This window comes from Leptonotus elevatus, chromosome 7 (genome assembly GCF_054856555.1).
Source record: "Leptonotus elevatus isolate MCC_2025b chromosome 7, RoL_Lele_1.0, whole genome shotgun sequence".
Lineage (NCBI taxonomy): Eukaryota > Metazoa > Chordata > Actinopteri > Syngnathiformes > Syngnathidae > Leptonotus > Leptonotus elevatus.
The window spans coordinates 12,767,218-12,776,385 of record NC_141245.1 but is presented as its reverse complement, the minus strand read 5'-3'; positions in this window follow the sequence as shown (position 1 = coordinate 12,776,385).

The following is a 9,168-nucleotide window of genomic DNA, read 5'->3' as shown; positions in this document are numbered from 1 at the left end:
AGCCAACCTACCACAAGCCCCATGCTTTTATTCTGTAAACTTCCACCACAGCAGTAGTCACTTCTGTTGTCATGGCAACTACGTCAGCTGGGTTCACTCAGGAAGTGAATTACAATGTTGATCACTTTGTAAGTCTTCACTTTATTACCGGGCAAGTGAGTTGACTGAGTAGGTGAACATTTATTCCGTTTACAAGTCGAAGCACGATATGATAACTTGTATGATGTCACGGTTTGTGGTTATTGTGAAGTTAGGTACGGCATATTACTGCTAAAGTTGTTACATTCCTTTATTTAAAGTCGTACATTAAAGGAGAAGTCATCACCCCCAAAAATTCTTGACAATATTGTGTTCTATGAAGCCCCACTAGTCTCAATACATTATTCTGGTTAATATTGTGTTAGTGGAATATGAGTTAAGCAGTAAAAACCGGCAGTGTCAGAAGGCGGCCATTTTGCCACTTGCTGTCGAGTGAAAATGACATCACAGTTGCTCAGGTCTCAGGTAACAACCAATCACAGCTCAGTTTTAGAAAAAGGTGAGCTGTGATTGGTTGTTGCCTGAGCCCTGAGCAACTGTGATGTCATCATCAGTCGACAGCAAGAGACAGAATGGCTGCTCTCTGAGATGGACAAAAATGGCTGGATTTTGCTTCATAACTCATATTCCATAAATGTAATATTAATCAGAATGTCATGTTTAGAGAAGTGTGAGGTCACATATAACATATTATTGTCAAGAAATGTTTAAGGTTGACTTCCTTTTTAAGATGCGCGGTAATGTAATTTATACTTCATAATGGTCCATGGCAGCTAAACAAAGGCACGCTGTATTATTCCATTTTGAATGTACTATACAGGACAGTATTTTAAATGACACATTTCTAAAAACACGTAGATTATTTGAAATTTGAGAATCCCTAGAGTTCAAGACATCAATTATTGATTTGACAATTAATTCCTTGTGGATGGTCCCAGTGAGTGCATATTCCTACTGAATATTTTAATCCATGTACATCAATGAATTCATTTAATATATGCTTTTTTTTTTTAAATAGCAGAAAAGAGACATCAAGACTACAACACGTTAGTTGTGCTAAAACAAATCTGTGTACATTCTCCAGTCCTCAAGATGTTGCATCCAAATATAGTTTGGCCCACACAGGTTATTCTTTTGTGCTCACACGCTAAATGGTGTGCCTTTGTGTGTTTCCTCTCACGACTCAGGCACGCGCCCATGCAGAATAGATGAATTCATAAACAGCTTGCCATCCCTCACATTAGACTGATTAATAGTTCAATCAGAGCTAAAACGGACAAAATGTCACGGGGGGATAGTTGTCATGCAAAATCAGGCTTTTTATATCCGCGCCCATCTAAAGGGATAGGCCTGCTTAACGCTGCCACAGAGCGTTACTAATTTATCTGTGCTGTGTGAGCTGCTGATTGAGGAGCTCTGTTCTACTATTTCAACGCAGAGCCCGGAGACAGTAGGGGGGCATTCAAGCTATTAGTGTGCGTGAGCATGAAGCCTGCTCTTTGATTGGGCAGACTTTGTGTGTGTGAGTGCAAAAGCACACGGGGCCGTTTACATGACAAACTCTTTAATATCAAGCAAATCCTTGCCGTGTCTGCAAGACTTCTTAGTCTTGTTATTATCTCTGTGTGTTTGTCTCCTGCGTGCCCTCTCACTCTATTTCCCTCTGATGACCTGAGAGGGCATTTCATGTCTGGCATGCAGCCATGCACGGAGGACCATCTGATAGGAATGACCGCTGGCCCCAAGTTAGCCAGAGGTATTTAATGCGGGGTCAAGTGTTGGCTTGGCGTGATGCTTTCCCTTCACTAATGGTGAGCTGATAGATAAATGCCCTGAAAGCATGCACAGTGACATACCAGACAGAAGCTGGGTTAGGCTAGTATTGCTGCTCTCCTCACACAACCCATCCTGCAGTCGATGCCATCTTACTGAGATGCGCCAAAACATCTCCAAACTGTAAAATGTGGGGTATCAGAGTAAAAAAATGTGGCAACTGCTTTACAATATTGCTTCTACTCAGGAGAAATAACCATAATGTTGAGTGTCTATAGGCTTAATACCATAAGCTTGACTGATTAATCTATCGAACAGCGTGTGCATCAAATGGGTTTAATATGGTGCACATCACGCTAAGGGATTTACCCTTACATTAACCGCCGCGGCTAAGAGCTATTAATCAGTTTACCACCCACCTTAATTCCCGAAAAGTTGACTTGATATTTTGGGCTAATAGGGCAGAGGACACGGCATCTCAAGACTCAACTCCTAAGAAATGCATGTGCAGAAGAGCATCAAAAGGTCGAACACGTTCCCCTTCGTTTGGATTTCCTATAGGAAATAATGGAACCAGAGTCAAAAAATAATAAACAGCCACAATTATAAAATATTTAATAAATGTACAGGCAATGTTTATGGAAATGTGTCTCACAACATGTTAATACTTGAGGTCTCACATGACTTCCTGCAGGGTGGCGAGATCCAAATTTGGATTTATTTATTTATTTAAAAAAGGTCACATTCAGGAGGTATTCAACCAATAAGTGGCAGTGTTTTTTTTCCCTTGATTGGTTCATTGTTTGATTGACAGATTGATATATTTTTATTTGATTAGCTTCAGTCAATCAGTCATTTCAGCAAGTACAACAAAGATAAAGCCAACCGAAAAGGTGTTGGGTGAAGCCACACCTTGTCACACCCCTTTTTCACAAACAAAATCGCACTTATTTATTTTTAACAATATCCTTTATGCCTGGTTCATTTACAGTTTTCACAAGTTATTACATATTTTGTACATTATGTCTGCAGTTTTAAATTAAACCAAGTCACCGAATTTCAGGGCATTTAAAATGATAAATAATGCAAGATCCAGCTCTTTAATGTACCTTATGTAACTTAAGTATCTGTCCAGAAAGTAAAAACTCAGCCACAGTTTGGCTTTAGCCACAAGTACTTCTACTCATCCAGCAGATATGGCTTTTCCCTTGATGAATCCCATAAGTGACCTTTAATAGTTTTGAGCTGTTAGTGAAAATTTTATACACAACTTTAGAGTTTTGAGACTTTGAGGATGCAACAACCTAAAAGACAACCTTGTGAGCATTAGGCCAAAAAGCGGACATTTGCCCTGGCTACCTCAGTGTTGGATTTTTGTGTCTGATGTTGTTGACACAACAAGCCGTTTGCCGTGCGGACCTGAACGGTTTCCATTCTAGCTATTTCTAACTCTTCTCTGCTTGTTTCCAGGAGACAAGGAGATCTGTGTGGAGGCACAGCAGGAAACGAAGGAGGAGATGACGCTGATGATGCTTCCTCCCTGTTCCACCATCCACCCACTACCTGATGAGATAAAAGAGGTAGGCAGTCATTACAGAATCATGGTTTGGAAATATACTGTTTGTTGTTGTTGGTGTTGTTTCTTTTAAATATGTATAAAGACAAACTAACTTTGATTGAAGTTGAAGCAACATGTTCATCTGAAACGGAATCATACACAACATATGAAAACTAACACATGCAATTACTGTACATATTGAATGTGTTTCACTTTATTCCCTTCCTTATGCCACACCGGCACACAAGACTTAAGTCAATGTTGTCAGATTTAAGCACCCATCTGTTTTTAGATAGAGCAGACAGAAATACAATGACAATGATGGTGTGTTGCTTTATATTGTCATCCATATGATGTACCATATGCTATGAATATGAATTAGCCCTGCTATTTATGTCACGTATCTCTTACATAGGAAGAACAAGAGCTACCTCAGGAGATACAGTAAAGAAAGTCACACTCACCGACACTTGTTTGATGCAATGACATGATTAACTGTATTGCACAGACACCCAAGTAAATAAGCATGTAATCAAGTCATTAAAAAAAAAAAAAATTAAGTTACACTGTCAGAGTACATTTCCTTGAGTGTTGGGTGTGGACTTGGGATGTAATCCGAATAACACTACCTTGAGTGTTAAATTGACCACACCCTCATTTCCGGTGAAGGAGAAATTTTCAAATTTTCCTGCTCCTGATGCCGTGTCATCAGTAGTCTAAAAGTAAAGCGCTTTGAGGGCCTTGTAAGGAGGAAACATGCTATATCAATGACGTACCATTGACCGGAGTAAAGAGTAAAAAAATTTAACACAGGCACTAGTGTAGAGTACTTTCAACATTACACAGTGTTTACCAGTGTAGCCATTTAACACTACATACGGTTGGAGTAACACTGGTTAAGTGTGAAAAAAGTAACACTTTGAAAGGTGTCAGATTTACACTCCTTGGTATGGATACATATAAACACCTTTCCAGTGTTAGATTAACACTCTCAGTGTTAATCTAACACTGGCGATTTTGCTGTGCACATACATTTAGAACTTCTTCTTTTCCTTTTGGCTTTTCCCTTCAGTGGTCGCCACAGTGAATCAGTTGCCTCCATTTAACCCTGTCCTCTGCATCCTCTGCTCTCACATCAACTACCATCGTGTCCTCTTTAACTACATCCATAAACCTCCTCTTTGGTCTTCCTCTAGTTGATGATAGTTCATAAATGTGAGTCGGTTACAGCTCAGCTTCTATCTTTCCTTACAACATATTTTCTTTTTTTTGTAAATCGGCATTGTGTCCTATTGATGGGTGAAATTCATTGTGTGCCCGAGCACAGACTGTCCTCACCCCCTCCTCCCACAGGGTCTCACACAAACATACAAATGCACGCACAGCCCACTCATGCATCCATCTATTTCTATGTTTCTCAGCGCGCTAACTCGGATGCAACTCGATGTTATTTATTGATTTTTGCGATGGACATCTTTCTCTCCGTTTGTTAAGCATCACAAGGGGCATGCGATCATCACGCAAAGAGCAAGAGCAGTCAAATTTGCCCCCTCCCCAACCCTGATCATCTTTCTCCTCCACTTGGATTCCTATAGGTCCGCAAAATAGAGGATGCTCTGGGCTTAACCCCCCTGCTGAGAATACTTCAACATCATTTATTGGCGGAGGTTTACGGTGGCTGGGCCGGGGAAGTGGGGGGGGGATGGACGGAGAACAAAAAACAACAGGGCCAGTGTGCAATGCGAGTGTAAAGCTGTGGGCAGCGCCGCGTGCGCTACTTGGCGTGGGAGGCAAAGAGGAGGCTGCGTACTAACAGGCCCATTTAAGTGCTGTTAATCCCGGTGTGCTGGGAGAGCACTGGCACCAAGGTTTAATGGTGGACTGCTGAGATGGACACACATGCGCAAGACACACACACGGAGCCAAGTTCAAGGCAGGATGATTATATTTGCCATTCAATGCTATTTTATATCCAGCCATTCAGGTGCCGTATATCAAATCTTTCCATGGTACGGTATTTCCAAAATTGGGCCAATGCAAGACCGGTATTGCAATTACCACAGTCCGAGGAGGACTTCCCCATTTAGTCAACAGAGAATTATCACTTCTATACAACATTAGAGTGGAGAATGAGCTGGAACCTTTCCCAGCTGATTTTGGGTGAGTGGAGTCGCCCGCCAATCACAGGACCCAAATAAACAAACATCCATTTACTATGGACAACTCAAGTTTTAAATGACCCTATCATGCATGTTTTTTTTTTTAAGTGGGAGGGGGTAGGGGGCGGGGGGGGGGGGGGGGGGGCAATGCAAGCAAGCAATTTCTGCAAAGGAAGGCCAGAACTCAAACCTCAGAATTGTGTTTATATATGGTTCATCGCTAAGCCACCACAAATACTTAATATTGGGCAACAACTTTCCTAAAGTCAGATCTTTACTGCATTCGGTCTGACTAAGCCTTTGTAAGTTGTTGTGGTCCAGTTAACTGATACTGGCCCTGTATATTCAGTCATTAAACTAACACACAGAGTAAATTTTAACTCTTTCATTTGAATCAACTTTTCCCATTGTTGAATAGTTCTGAGAGACAAAATATAGACAGCTTTTTTTTTCTTAGTTCATCTTTGACTTTTAAACGTATTCAACACAACTTCGATTTAATATGATGCGGCCTCTGAACTGAAGAGAACGCTTGAAGCAATGGTAGTTGTTACAAAAACGGCCAGCAGGTGGTAGAAGAGTAGAAGAGATCAACCAGGGCCATGTTACAAAAAGCTATTTTAATCACATTTCTAAATAGATTTGCAAATAATGAGGAAATTTAGCTATATTCTAATGCTAACTACTGCAAAACAAAAACAGATACAAATGTACTCTTTTTTTTTTCTGATGAAAAGAAGTGACTAATTCTTTGTTTTGGTAGGTTTCATGTTTTTATAGCAATAGAACACAATATTCTAAGCGGGCCTTGCAAAATCAGTCAAAATCTAGTAAAACAGCCAGGAGCAAAGGGGGTTGCTTTCGTGAAAATGGCTGGGGGGTGAATGAGTTGATAAAGTAAGTTACCTGTGGACTTCCAGCCCATTTTTTGCTCTCTATTTTTTGGGCTGTCTAGCAAAACCATCCACGGCTGATCTTTCGTCAAGCGTTATGTCTGGCGACCTTGAACGAATGTGAAATCAACATTCACTAGCGTCACAAATGTTCGCCCCTCAGTGCCATCAAATTTAATTAGCAAAAATATAATTTGCAAACTTTGACAAGTTCGCTGCGTGCGAGCGTAGTGTTCCAGTCCAATTGCAGCAAAAGAATTAGTTGTTTTCAGCAGCACAGCGCCTGAGCACCTCGTTCTACTACCCCGCTCTCCTGTCAAGTGTCACAGGAGCTGAAACACATACCGTAGGGAAACAGAACAAGACGTCCAGCTCCAGCAGAGAAGGAAGCACAGCAGGGGTAGACGAGCTAGAAACAACAGAGAAGGAGAGACAAGAGGACAAGAGGGGCATTACCTCTTACCTCTTTTCATGTTTTGTGTGCGTGTGTGTGTGCGCGTGTTCAAGGGCACACAATGTAACAGGACAAGACGTTCACTTTAGGGGTGCCCCCCCCCCCCCCCTTCCGTGTCACACATAAATGGACACACATGCACGCTTGCTTTTGTGCACTTAGCTCTTTCCCTTTTCAGACCGTTATTATTTCTGTTTGCTCACATGACAACAAACATCCACATGACAAATACAAGAGGACAATTGAGACAATGTCTTGAAATTGCTCGCGTTTACATGCACTCTCGTGTTCACACGCTCACATGCATGCAGCACGCCACGGCGTCTATTCACGTAAAGAGGTGCTGCATTTTGTCTTCCAGTGCATTCATAACATATTCACTCACTGGCTCGTGCTTTCTGTCTTCGGCTGCGTTCACACTGCAGCTCAATTCCAAGTATCTGGTTATTTTATTTTATTATTATTTTTTTTTTAAGTATCAGATTTTTTGCAGACGGTTCATCATGAACGACGATGACGCGACGTCATCTTCGGTAGACTTCTCAATGAAATGAGGTCGAGGAGTGTCCCCTCATTTTCCCCAAATTACCTCTTCCAACCTCGCTACTCTGGCGACATGAGATGAAAAATAAGTCAGACGGATTTCTGTTGCTGTTTGTAAACACCACATTCAAAACTGACGACGGGGAAGCCGAGGATAGCAGCCAACCAGGAGCGAGTGTGAAAACAGTCCACCAACCAGGAGCGCGCGTTGGCACAGCTCAATTTGTCGCTTGCCTCAGTGGCGGCAAAACGTTGCGAGTCGGGACAATATTTACTTCCGTCAAGTTCCGCGAAGACCGCAACGTGACGTCGTTTTGGGTGTACGTCCCTCAACGTGTGCTCTCGCATCACGGGCGCGTTTGTTTTTGTAATGAGAACGGTACATAAAAAGATCCGATTTAACAAAAAATCCGAATTGTATATCACGCCCTGCAGTGTGAACGTAGCCTTAGTAGTTTTCATCAACCAGTATATCCAAATATTGTTGTGATTTTCTTTCTTTTTATCTGAAACGTGAAGTTGTCTGTTTTTACATTATTGACAATAGCATTCCTATTATGACATGAGAGTTAGTGTTTGCCTTGATTTTAGAATAGTTTACACTATTCGGATCGGGATCGGACTGTAATGTCTTCATTTGCCTGATCGATCAATGACATCATTGCTCGGTTCCTCCAAATAACACATTACATGTTATATATATATAATTTTTTTTATTTATCAGCATTTTTTGAAGATTTTGCTTTTTCCCACGCATTTCAATTGATGTCATTTATACGTGTGTTTTCACTTTTCATCGGCTAGGTCAGTCCCTCCTTATACCCAAAGAATAGTGGCGGTCGACTGTAGAAGAAATATTCCGATTCAATCTTCACATTCTGATTGAATTGGTGATCGGTTCTCTTTTCTTTTTTCTTTTTCAAATTGATTGGTGATCGGCTGAAAAATCCTAATCAAGTAACGCCTATTTACGTGAGATGGACAAAAGTATTTAACATTTCTCAAAATTATTCATCTCAAAACTAAAACAATAAAGCTATATGTCCTCAGAAAGAATCTGCTACATTTTGATGCCAATCCAGATGAAAATAAAGCTAGATGAATTCATTCATTGTCATTTCAAACTTCCAATCACAATAATTCCTCCTGCCCCGGAATACAAATGGAAAAGTTCCCTCTTTCAAATTGAAACATCTCAAGTCATTCTCCATGAATCAAAGTAGTGCTGTCACTATCAAATATTTTTTTAATCGATTAATCTATTGATTAATTGACTAATTGGATTAATTTAAATGTTTTATTTGTAATTTATTAAATTTATTTGTATTGTAAAGTGTTTTACAAAAGCACTATTTTCCCTGATTACTGTTTCTTAACCAATGATTGGTGGTTATTTCATGCTTTGTATTCGTATACAGATTTTTTTTTAAGGGGGTTTGATGTTGTACTGTGTTACCGGTTCAGCCATTGTTTTCCAAAGAAAAAACAGATGTTCGCAAATGTCAAATTTTTATTAAACACAGAAGATAATCAGTCTTCTTTCATGAAGGACTACACAAATCAGTGAACAATTGCTGTTTATATGATGAAATCAGAGGATTTGGACAATAAAAAAAAAAAGGCTCCAAATTTATAACTTGTTGATTAATCAATTAATTTTGACAGCTCTAAATCAAAGTACTAAACTAATAAACTGAGGAACAAAAAAAAAAAAAAAATGAATACATTAATTATTTGAAATAATTTACT